Source organism: Onthophagus taurus, chromosome 11, assembly GCF_036711975.1.
Source record: "Onthophagus taurus isolate NC chromosome 11, IU_Otau_3.0, whole genome shotgun sequence".
Lineage (NCBI taxonomy): Eukaryota > Metazoa > Arthropoda > Insecta > Coleoptera > Scarabaeidae > Onthophagus > Onthophagus taurus.
Genome location: NC_091976.1, coordinates 22,167,491 through 22,180,893, shown reverse-complemented (window position 1 = coordinate 22,180,893; position 13,403 = coordinate 22,167,491).

The window sequence follows — 13,403 nt, the reverse complement described above, 5'->3', positions numbered from 1 at the left end:
CTATAATCGACTATAATTAGAGAACGGTTTGACTGATTTTAATGTTTTATATCTCAATCAAAAGTTTGGGGGCTAGACTTCCAGTCGGCAGATTCACGGGATCATTTCTATAGCCGTAGGCAGGTAATTAGTAAATTTTGAAATCGGGCATTTCCACCTTCGCATTCATTGTAGATCATACTTTCGATCGAGATGTTGATGACTAAAATTGGTCAATTAGTTAAGAAGATAATTGATGTGTTTGATTAATTCGTTTCTTGTGTTTTAATTAAAATCCCTAAATATTTAGAACCGGGCATTTCGACAACCGCATTCAGCCAGACACAAACTTTTAATTGAAATATAAAACATTAAAATCCGTCAAACCGTTCTCTAATTATAGTCTATTTAGTTTAAATTATTTTTTTTATATTGGGGGCTAGACTTTCGGGCGTTCACACGTGCATAACCAACGATCCGAACACGGTGTCATTCCGAGGGCTGTACAAGCTTAACGGGAGCGAATTGAAATCGGGCATTTTGTGATTTCGATATAAGACACTATGACGAATCGAATGACGTATAGATCGTGATCATCGGGAACCTCGTTTACGAGTTATCACCACTTAAAAAAGGTCATTTTTGTGTTATTTTCGTGTACCTTTGCATTATGTTGGCGTTTTAGCGAAATTCGAAAGAGATTTCGAATCGGGCATTTCCACTTTCGGATTGGTCAAAGATTAAGCTTTCGAATGAGACATTGTTTATCAAAATCGGTTGACTGGTTCTCTTGTTATAATCAAAATACTATACATGCAAAATCCTATCTAATTGGGGGCTAGAAAAATTGGGGGCTAACTTCGCATAGGTTGGAGACAGCACAAAACAAGTTCATTAGATATATTCACTATAAAAAATATAACAGATTTGTTGGATTTCAATCATACGAGTTTGCTCGGAAGCACTTTGATATAATGCGGTTGTCCGTTAGACGGAGGTTGCTGGGTCTTAGATTTTTATATAAAATATGAAACAATAAAATAGAAGCTCCATCAATATTACAATCTATTGGTTTCTATGTCCCTGCGTATTCAGGTCGTCCAAAGCTTTTGTTTTTTGTGAATCGTTTCTCTATCGAACTGAGAAGAAATTCCACATTGTTAAGATACTTATGTTATACAATAGTTTAGCGGTTAACTTTGTATTACCGATATTTTCACTGCCCTACAAACTCTTCGGCGAGAAATGTCTTTTAGCGCTTGCAGAATCGTGAAACCTGAGTATTTCAATAAATAAATAAATAAACTCTTGAACCAAAATAGACCTATTGTTTCGCCTGGATTATTTGGTATCATGGAGTGGTTGTCACCATATGACAGCTGCTATAACGGACATTGAAATTGACATTAAAGTTTTAAAATCCACCTAGTTCGTTTCCACGGATTTTAACTGGATTTTCTTTTCGGTTAAGAATAGCTCTGTAAATGGTAGTTTTAATCTTAGCTTTGTTATTTAGTGTATTCTATTATACAGTTCTTAAGAAGAGCTTTTTCTTACGAGAAACGTCCTCTTTCATTGTTTACAAATTACAGGATTAAATGTTCGCCTTGCAACGACGACTTGAAGACCGAATAATTTTATTAATAACTTCCTTATTACTTATTAAGATTAAAGAGATTTTTCAAAGATCTCTCATATCCACATCAATATAATTAACTTTTTTCTTACATTTTGTATTAGTTTTGGAAAAATATGGATACAATAAACTTTATGTGAATGTTTTAAATTCCATGGAGCGTTCTGAAATCAGTGGTGACATTAGCAAACAAACTCCGTCGTTTTACTATAAAAGTATGCACTGCACGGTGCTGGACGGAAAGGTGCAATAAATTACTTATTGAAACCGGGATAGAGCCGCAAAATTTATCGGTCCAATAAATCGGAGGAAATCGAGCGGCGGCACCTTGTCCGTAATTGAATAATTGCAGGCAAATAGTCAGAGGGTGAGCGTTATTCGGAACGCGACGATCACTAAATTACGATGGATTCAATGAACGCGCTGCGGCGAAACCCACGGTGTGCCGTCGGCATCCGGGGATCGTAGTAACAGCGCGAACTGAAATGTTTTGCAGAGTCTCTGCGTGTTCACTTTCTTGCAAATCTGATGGGGACAATTAATTGCAGTAAAACGAGTTATTTGGCGTTAATTAAACGGTACTAGTTTAATCTGATAATAGTTATATCGACGTGTCCCAAGAAATTAATTTTTAAGATATGAAGAACGATTTTGCTTCAAATTATCAGTAGATTTGATATATCAACCGAAATCGTCCGTTCTGCAAGATTCTAGCGCCTCGTCCGCAAGCGACCTCGGTAACGAATTCGTTTCTTATATATCTTAGTAAAGATACAAAGTCTCTTTTAAGAAGACCTACCTTCACTCTGCCGAGGTCGTTTGCGGGCGAGGCGCTAGAATCTTGTACAGCTGAAGGATACGTGTTGATATATCAAACCCAGCACCTCGCTCGCAAGCGACTTCGGCGATTTGAGACCAAATGGTTTCCTATATATCTCGGTAAAGATGCAAAGTGTCTTATGAGAGCGCATTTTACTTCAAATCGCCGAGGTCGCATGCGGGCGAGGCGGTAGATTTGATATATCAAATGTCAACCGAAATCGTCCGTTCTGCAAATCTGAAGTCGTTTCTTATATATCCTAGTAAAGCTACAAAGTCTCTTTCATTTTCTTAGCTAAATCAAGAATTTGTTAATTGAGCCCGAAATAGTATTTTAAACATGGCTAACTTAAGTGAGTCCACCGAAATTGCTGATGGATGAAAACCCGCACCGAAAATGTACATGTTATATAACTTAAAAATTTGGTAAGTGTAGCTATTTTTGAAACGTTCTGTCTTATGAAACGGAGGTGATAATGCTCCCTTAAATCTAATATTAAGTGTATGTACGTCGGACCGCCAGTTGATTTTAAAAGTTAGGTAAGGAGGCACACCCGTAACAATTATTTTATAAAAGAGAACAGTAGTATGCATTGTTCTTCGATTGTGCGTGTTAAGCCAATTAAGCTCCTTCAGTTTATGACTCACATGATCTCTCCGTCTCAAACCAAAAATCAAGCGTATACATGAATTCTGTATTCGTTGCACTCTCGCTCGCAGCTGAGAAATCAAGAACGGAGAGTACAGTGCATCAGCATAATTAAAATGGGACAGGACCAAGGAATTACAGAGCATGATTTTCAACTTTCGGGAAAGAAAATGTCTCATGTTATATAATTTTTTCATGTGAATAAAAGTCTTTTTTAGACATAAATTTATATGGTCGCGAAAGCTCAAAGCCTCGTCTAACACAACTCCTAAATTTTTTACTTTTTCCTTTACCTCTAAACGATCTCCATTTAATGTTACCTTAATCCTTTACTCTATTTCTAAGCTTTCGCAGACCAAATAAGCTCGGTTTTGCTACTGTTAATTTGTAGTCCATGTCGCTGGGAATAGTCCACGATGGATGACAAATCATTCTCAAGTCGACCACATAACTCATCCAACTCCGTTTCCTTACCCGATAGATAAATCTGGGTGTCATCAGCATAATGTGATATTTGGAGTATTTTAAGCAGTTTGACTTGCTTCTAACATAAATAGGAAATAACAGTGGTGACAATCAGAAAATCTGACCTACTGCCACCTAGGCTCAAGGCTTGCTCTCGCCAAGCAACATATTCACTAAGCAAATTCAATGCCTTAGGTCCAACCCCATTGTGATACAATATAGCAAAAAGCAGCTGATGATCGATCATATCAAAGGCTTTACTGTAGTCTATAAGACATAGCATAGTTATATTGTTGTCATCTGCAGCCCTCAAAATATCATCCACTGCACACAAAAGTGTAGTGGATTACACTTTTTTTTAATGTAATGTCTATATATAAGTTGAGGTTGTGAATAAAAATTCACGTCTGGCCAGAGTTAGTCCCATTCATTTAGAAGTAAACTCTTCCCCAATCCAAGACTTGATATTGTTCGTAATGCAACAACACTACTTTGCCTGATTCTATTATATTAAAATACTTAATATACATTTTACATAAAAATGAATCAAATGAAAGTTGTTCTGTGCGAAGAGGGAAACCATATGACGATAATATTTTTTGACCTTGACCTTATTTTCAAGGTTATATGAAGGTTACGAACAATTTTTTAAATGGCCCTATATATTTTGTTGTAAAAAGATTTATGAATTTTTAAACATTTTCCTACCCGCTTCGATTCATTGTCTTTAGTTCTTAATTCTTAGAACACTATTTAAGAATCCTCAACAAAAAAAATCCAGAAGAAGGGTGCCCTGGCTCGTCGGAAATACCTTTGGAAAGAGGTCTAAAAGGTTCCGACCTTTTTCCGCCTTTGTCAATTTGATAATAGAATAACGCATAAAAAACCAGGGTTCGTGGAACTGGTTATGTCGGCATTTTCAGAATATCGCTTTCAGAGACTTAATTGGTTGAATTCTTTTAAAATGTAACAGGTAAAACTAAATTTGCATCAAATCTGCTTGGCAACAAATTCTGAATTGATTTCATCGTTTTACATTAAGGTAAAGTGTTTAAACTAAGTCATTAAATCATGGATACTCTAAGTGTGGTAGAAAAAATCGAAATGATTTTTATTTATGGAGAAAGTGGCAGAAAAGTTGCTGATAGTATAGCTTTGTATCGAGAACGTTTTCCTGATCGAAATACGCCTTCGAGAAATACCTTTTACAGAGTTCTGAATGATTTTACTAACTCTGGAAATGTGGAATCAACTAAAATAACTTGGCGAGCAACTGTACGAAAGAAAAGGAAATTGCGGTATTAGCTAGCGTTGAAATCCTGAAATTAGCACGCAACGACTTGCAATTGACGACGGAATATCGAAGACCAGCATTTTAAGAATATTAAAGCGCAACAAGTATCACCCATACCACATTTCATTGCGTTAACAGCTTTATGGAGGTGATATTGAAAATCGATTAATATTTTGTCAATGGACACAAGAACGAATGCGGTTGGACGTCAATTTCTTTGGTAAAGTGCTATTCTCGGATGAGTCTACTTTTACAAACAAAGGACAAGTCAATAAACATAACATGCATTATTGGAGCGTTGAAAATCCGAGATGGTTGCGTGAAGTAGAACATCAACGACCTTGGTCGGTTAATGTTTGGTGTGGCATAATTGGTGCTAAATTGATTGGTCTATACTTTATTGATGGTGTGCTGAATGGGGAGAAGTACTGAAATTTTTTAGATCACGTCTTACCAACGTTACTTGTAAATTTGAGCAGAGAAGCAAGACAAAATATGCGGCTGCAAAATAATGGGTCTCCAGCACATTTTTCACATATTGCACATAAGGTGCCGTTTAAAAAATTGGTCGTGACCTTCATATGACCTTCACGCAGAACAACTTTCATTTAGTTCATTTTTATGTAAAATGAACCGTTTTCGAGATAATCGCTTGTCTCACGTTAAATGGACCACCCTGTATATTTGTAGTTTTAATGAAAAAGTCAATATTTATATATTCTTTTTTATTTCGATTCATATTGAATTAAAAATAAATTTGTTATAAAACTTTATAAATAATAAATTATTTTTCGATTATTACTTTGGGTATAATTATGTTTTCCATTTCGGTTACCTCTAAAACGTATTACATAAATAAATCCAACAAAAGCGATTTAAATTGAAATATCGTTCCTGTATTGTCTTTTATTAATTAAACGGAATATCCAAAATTCACTCCAGCAATCCACTCCGAAACCGAGTCGTACGTTTCAATGTTCGAAATTTTCGCTGAAATACTATTGGGCAAAAACGAAATCGCGAAAAAAGATTGTTTCCTTAGGGAGAAATTTATCTGAGGTGAATCGAAGTATAGCGGGACAATAACGTATCAAGGGAAATAAATAATAAGTTTATTTTTGACAACGACAAACAATTCATACAAATTACGCTCTGAACAGTCATAATTCAATGAGAACGATAAACCTGGGCGCAATTCGTATCGCACGGTCCGAGTCGTATAGAAACAGATAGTACTCGGTAACAACCCTCTCTATTGATCTCCAACCTTTACAATGGTGTGGATAGTTGTAATTTAAATGAGAAATCAAAAAAAAATGATTAGGGTAAATTATTTTAAACGATTAAGTTTTTGACAATAAAATTTAATTTCATATTTTGTATAGAATGTATATATCACAATTAAATAGATCATCATTAAACATAGTTGAATGTAATGAACATTTTAATAAAAGTAAATTCGAGTGTTTTATTTAATTCTGACAATGTGAAACACATAGCTGAAATTTCATTTAATTTGCATTCGCTTCATTGGCTGCATTCGTATACTGGCGGTTTTACAACTAGTACTCATTCATTATTAATCTGTAACTGGACGGTATGTTACCGGTAATTAAATGCCAATTATGGTGAAAATGTAATTGTTCGGTGAAATATAATTGGATCTCGTTATGTTTTTTAACATTTGTTGTCAGTGGATTTTAATTTGACATGTATATTTTATAGGAAACACACAATCGGTTTTATTTTTAAAGAAAACCGACACAAAGCTGTAAAATATTCCATTGTTCTTTCTGTTGATAAAGGTAAGCGATCCAAAACAAGTGTATCGATTACACCCATAATATAAAATAGACAATGCAGTTCCGAAGATATTGTCATCGTAACCAAGGATCTAAAGATAACACCGTCTCTGGAGTACAGCAAAAAGCGACAAAGCTATCGGAAAATGATTACCCCTTTCGATCGGTTCGGTTTTGAGCGTTATTTTTAATTGGATCTTTCTACAAAAAGGTTGCCTTGGGAGCGATATCGCCCCCCAGGCCTTCCTAGGGATTTTTGCTCAGCGATAAATGCACTTCGACCGCTCTGGGTGTGTCCCTTAGATCTTTTATCCCGTTCCTTTCGTTTATATACTTCGAGCAAAGAAGTACTGCTACTACCAAGTCTTCGATAGAATCCGTCCCTTGGGGAGAGGGGCAACATCGGTTTTGCGGCACGGGCCTTTACTCCGATTTATTACATAATTAAATTAGGTCTCGCTACTTCATTAATATCCATTACAGCGGCGTAACAACGTGCTCCCCCAATAATATAAATTATTAGAGTGTTTTGGGGCAGTGCGCACGATCGCCCCCGGCGCTTGCAACAACCGAACACCAACCCTTTATTAACGATGCTAGTAATAATGTAATGTTAGTTAAATGACCGATAATGACATGAAACCATTACTTTAATAAACATGTTCACGTTTAATAGCCTAAAGACTTTTTGTAGGGTATCCAACAAACTTCTTGTAACCACCTAACTCAATTTATGGAATACAAAATTATAACGAGAACACTCTCGAATTCAAATCGACGGAGAATTCAAATAAGACAGATCACAACATATTTTTATATAAAGGAATTATTCGTTGTATTTGTCAATAAATTGTATTTATTCGGTTATCAAAAAGAAACACAATTTACCACAAAGGGTTTTATAAATCATTAAAATATTTCAAAATAAGTGGTATTATCGAAATTATATATGTATTATATATGTAGATTTCAGATTTGAGAAGAAATGCTGGATAGTACAATAGTCTAATAATCTTCTTATCGTGAATTAAATGAGGGGGTTTCGTCCTATCGGAAAATATGGTGTTAGCGTGTATTCCAGACTAGTGTAGATATAATAAAGGCGCGACGTCTTGTCAGGAACACATACAAGCTGGATTGGACTCTCCTCTCTCTGAAGCTATCGATCTCTAAAGTGATTGTTCTTAACTCTTGTAAGTCTGGAATCACAAAGTATACAAAGCAGAATTCGAACTACAAGAAGAAAACTGCAATCACATAATACAGAATTCATACTTCATACTGAGAAAAGATGTTTGAAAAAATATTGGTCAAATTGACGAGAAATATAAGTTTAAAATTGCACTCGATAGATTGTTTAATACTGCGTGGATTTGAAATACGCAGATTATTGTTTTTAGGTATAATTTTGTGCCGGTGTACCCGATAATATTTATGTTACGGAACAATAACTAGAACCCAGGACAATAAACAAAAATCGCTTTTTCGTAAAATGGAGGGCAGCTCACTAAAACCGTTTTTTCGGTCATTCTCTCTGAATTATTTATTTTTTTCCACATGCCGCTTTCAAACAATACTGAATACGCTAACGACAAATCTAAAATAACAAAAAATTAAAAATCAAAGACGATACTATTAGAAATAATTAATTGAAATAGTGAATTCAGCGCAAAATCGGAATGCAGCGTTGATAAATGTACACTAAGGAAGTGTTACATCAAAATTACTATCAATAACGTGCACACAACGTGTAATTGGGAAAGATTCAGTTCACAACAAGATAAAAGTGGTGAAACGTTACCACAATTTGATGAACAGTTTAATTGCCTAATATTTGTGTGTTAGATTAACATTTTGATTGATTGAGAGAACACTCAACGAAAATCAATTCATTGTTGCACTTGAACACAAGTCGTTAAAGTGGCTGCTCTTTTTAAGACACATCGGAATTAGGGATATGGTCATTTGATGATCTCAGAAATGTATGTATCAATAGAAATCAGCAAAAAGATTATTGTTATTATTAATATAACCATTATGGTTATTATTGCAAGAGTCAGCAGGACACCAGCTTACTCCGCGATGGATGTTGTTCAGCTGGTGTAGTTCACAAAGATCATCACAGCTGTTGCTTGAATGATATTGAAGAAACAGTCTTGGAAAAAACCTTGAATAACAAGATAGGACTCTCTAAAACTATTTGTTTACAACAATCAGTGCTTCTCAAACGAAGTATACATATTAATGGTCATAACTTACGCAACAATGTATATTTTGCCATGTTGACTGTTCAACGATGATTAAGTATCGAAGTGAAGGGTTGATCCTTGATTTATGTACTTAATGGGGACCAACGAATGTATAACGTAACAACAAACAGTGTAAAATGAAAAATGTTTTGATCTGTTACTCCAGATATTTGTGGGTACTAACTTAAAATCAGAGTTAAAGTGTGTATTTGTAATAATCTAAATCTTAATCAGTCTTCATAATCAAATCTACTTCATCATTCAACGCTTTCTTGGTGATCTTAAGGCTAACAGCGTAGGTGGTTCCCTAAACGTTGTGTATTTTGAGTAAAAAATAGTTGTTCAAAGTTATTTGAGTTGCAGTTCTTTGCTTTGTAGATTTGTTTATAATAACCATAAGCATTCCATTGATTTGCATAAACTTTTGAACTTGTTGCTTTGTCATCAAATCTAGTGCTGCAGTAAGTAACTTGCTATATTGCATTACACCACAATAACTTGCATTAAAAAACAACTTTGGTGTTTGCTTGGTGGTCCAGGAAGATGGTATTTTAGGAAATTTGTTGATTTAGATATTTGACGTTGACTAACTAATAGTGGAGATGTTTAATATACAACCTTCCAATCGTAGTGTAGTCTGATATCTTATCCTTAAAACTTATAGTGTCTGGTTATTACAATTTTAGATTGGCTTTAAAAATGTGGAATTTGGCCAGAATAATTTGGAACTTCTTATAGTATGACGTCTAATCATTAAGATATGACACTTTATCTTTAAATGCAATTACAGTGTCTTTGTTTGTATTTATTTTCCTTTCAGAAAGATTTGTGAATGAATTCTGAATGAGTTGAAATATCAACAACAGTTGAAAAGGAATAAAATGGTTTGTAAAGAGGCACTTTGAAACAGTTTAAAAATTTATTCAGTAATCAAGTATGAATCGAATAAAACGGTCAAACATAAATCCACTTTGATTATATGTATACGGACAAATTACCCAACGGGATTAGTTTCTGTATAGCACGTTTGCACAGAGAATAATGAATAAGGTTAATTTACATGAAACTAATTAAAATATTGATCGCAATGTCCTACGCAAATTTTAGCTCACAGTTTCGCTTAAATTAACCTAGGTAATTTAAAACATTTTTCGGGCTGTCACGTATTTGATGAAAAAATGTAATGTTTATACGCGTCTAAGAAAGCAATATCGTAACCGTAATAAACTCTCTTAATATCCGCCTCCACCAAAACTACTGATTTTAGTTTACAGTGATAGTTAAACTAGCGAAGGATATTTTACGAGAAACGCTTTTTATACCTCCTAAAACAGGGTTATATTAAACTGCAGTTGTACTCCTATTAACGGATGCACGGCTGGGCGAGTTATTTAATACATTTATATGAGATACAGGATCGAAACTTTTACATTAATGTGAATAACGCATTGTATAAATGAGGCAAAACAAATGTAGAGGTGGTAATTCTAGATTGAGTAGTTATAAGCTGAGTTATTATAACGCTATTAAAATAATATTACCGTACCTAGTTTGGGGGACTTTATTAACTGGAAAATAACAGAAATTTTGCATATACGTTGGTTGAACCGAGCCAGAGAGGACGCGGTGCATTACTAACTAGGAGATCACTTCGTAAAGTGTTGTTGAATTTTTGTACACGAAGGCGTAACAAGCACCCAAATGGAATTCTTCGTTCAAAAATAATTTAATGACTACCTATATAAAATTGAACAAACTTTGTACATGTAACTATTTTAAAGTTGATTTCGTTTCAATATTTATTGACCAACATTTCTTTCATTTTCTAGAATATCATATTTATTTTAACTAGCCAATTTATTTTAGGAATAAGAGGTCACAAGTTTAGAAGTGCTTCGACGTGCGTCAATAAAGTATAAAATTTACATGACTATCGCTTTCTCACCATAGATAGTCGCACCAAAGTTGTGGATGTTAGAACTCGATTTGGATGTAATGATCCATTTAATTATAATTAGTTCCAAACGAATAGTTTTGTAGTTAAACATCAAAAGTATAAAAATAAGCTTTTATTGGTTTTATTTCCAGCATTGCCACACTTTGTAAAGGGCAAGAATAAATTACAGGAAGTGGTGGATAATCCATTTTAATGCGATTAAGATTTAGTTGTGAAACACGTTTTGTATTCATTTATTAAAGAATCGTTACTTTTGTATTTAGAGTAAAATAAAATTTTTAGTTATGCATATTTTCAATTTTAACGATTCAGTTTTTAAAGCACCATAAGGTTATTGTAGAATCGGTTCATAAATGTGACACATATTTTAACCTACAGTTGTTTCGAGCATATTTTTACGAGTCTGGGTAATAAAAGTGGTGTAAGTATAGTTTGGTAGCATTGCAGCATTTTATACTTTGGGATTAAAATCTGTAAATCAAAAAAAGTTCAATTCAAAGTTATTTTTTTAAGGTAGTATTAACAAAGCAAAACCGTTTTCTACATGTTACCCAACACATCTATGGGATTTTAATTAATTTTCTTCTTGTGCAAGAACGATCTCTCAAAATTTGATTAAAATAGTTCTGGGTTCTATCCCCTTTCCTATTGAATACAAGTCCGCGAGGATGCAATTTACGGATACGAAGAGGGTAAACATGCCCTCGGTCTGGGTAATAGATAATCGAGCGTTGCCCATAGTATTACCGATATTAGTTTACATCTAAGGGGATAGCCTTTGCCCGTCTAGACGTCCGGTGGTCCTGCAAACAGGATCTGTGGGTAAACGTTACCGTAAACAGGATAAGCTCCTGGAACCGTATACCGAACTCGTGGTGGATCAATCTCGACCTTTACGAATTTGATTGAAACATTTATGCGTATAATATCGACTTAAATGGGAGACGATTTGATGTCACTAGAAATTTCACAGTCGATTTCACTCTCGAAATTTGCTTGCCGATAGCGTTCTACGGTTTCTATACGATATTACACCCGATTTCGGAGCAAAATGGTCGTACAAATCTCGGTTTTCTTACTCACTCCGAAGAGGAGTGTGGTTGCCGGTATACAATCGAAGAGCCAGATGGCGTCCGCTTACGGGCGGGATTCACTAGCACTTTGAATAATTCATTTCGCTGTGAATTTACTACATGCTCGTCATGTTAGGTGACGCAATGGGATTTAGTTTTAATAAATTTCACATTGGTACGCATTCTACATTCTACAAGTGTGTGTTTAGCGCTTGGTTGGTTTGGGAGGATTAACTTCGAATTAGCTTTCACGCCGGACTCTCATTGTAAATAGTTCTAAGTGAAGTTTTAATTCGCAGTTAAAAATTCAAACGTTTCCTGCGGTGCGGATGGAACTTTTTAGTTGAGATGCTGAATAGCGAATTTGCTTGCCATATTTGAATTCGTTCTAAAAATATCCATTATCTCCGCTAATTGGAGTTTGTGTTCAACGTTGGTACTTTGCTGAATAGACAGAGATTATAAAACTAGTGTATAAAATGGAGTTTTTTCGAAGAAAAACGATAAATTTATCCTCGTTAATGATACTTTAGAATTGTAATTAGCCTTTGGTTACAAAACGCTTATTAAAAAACCAGTACATTGCATGCAGTTTGCAGATAAAACAATGCCCCACGAAAATCTCCAGCATAGATCTTTCCCTTCTTTGATACAAAAAGTGTAGGAAAAAGGGCAAGCCGCTCGAGCAACACGCATCACTTAGCTAATGATAGCCGTGTAGTGCAAAATTAAAAAACCGCCTTGCTCCGTTCTCTTCACCCAAGAGAGCCGTCTTGTGACCTACAGACAAAGGGCGAGAAACGAGATTTCCAACTTGAGCCCCCTTAGAAATGGGTTAAAAAGTACATTACCGTAATTTCCCCTCATCCAGTCGAAATATTCGTCCCTTGGCACCCTTTTAGCGCCCAACGTACCCACCGTAGCCGAATTGGCGATGCCACCAGTTAGGGTTTTCTGCGTGTTGGCCGCTAACCGAAACAAAGCGCCGAAATTAATTGCATTTCGGCCTCTATGCCAGCGCCGAATGTCCACAAGGGCACAAAAAAATAGAACTCGCTTCAAAACGAATTAAACTTCCTGGAAATTAAATGATTTACTGAAACTACATACTCGAAATTCGAACTTCACAACACACACTGTGTATTAGGTCATAGTTGAAGTGACGAAATGCACGTCTAAATGGAGAAGAGATCGGTGTCAGTGACTTGTGTTACTACACGACAACGGCAGAGATGGGTTGAATTTATTCATGGAAGTGAGGAGGGTGCTTGTACCGACACGCCGCGCGCGTGTGTGTACAAGCCTAGCGATCTCGAATCTGCATGAATCCACATTTGCGGCTTACGTTCCGACGAGGCCATTTGCGTTCCGGCTTACTGTTATACTAATATCCTGCTGGGGATTACTGGTGATGTATGAAGTCGTGGTCCGTGAGGTTGGCCCAATTCTTGAAGAAGATACTCGTTGTGAGTGATTTTAT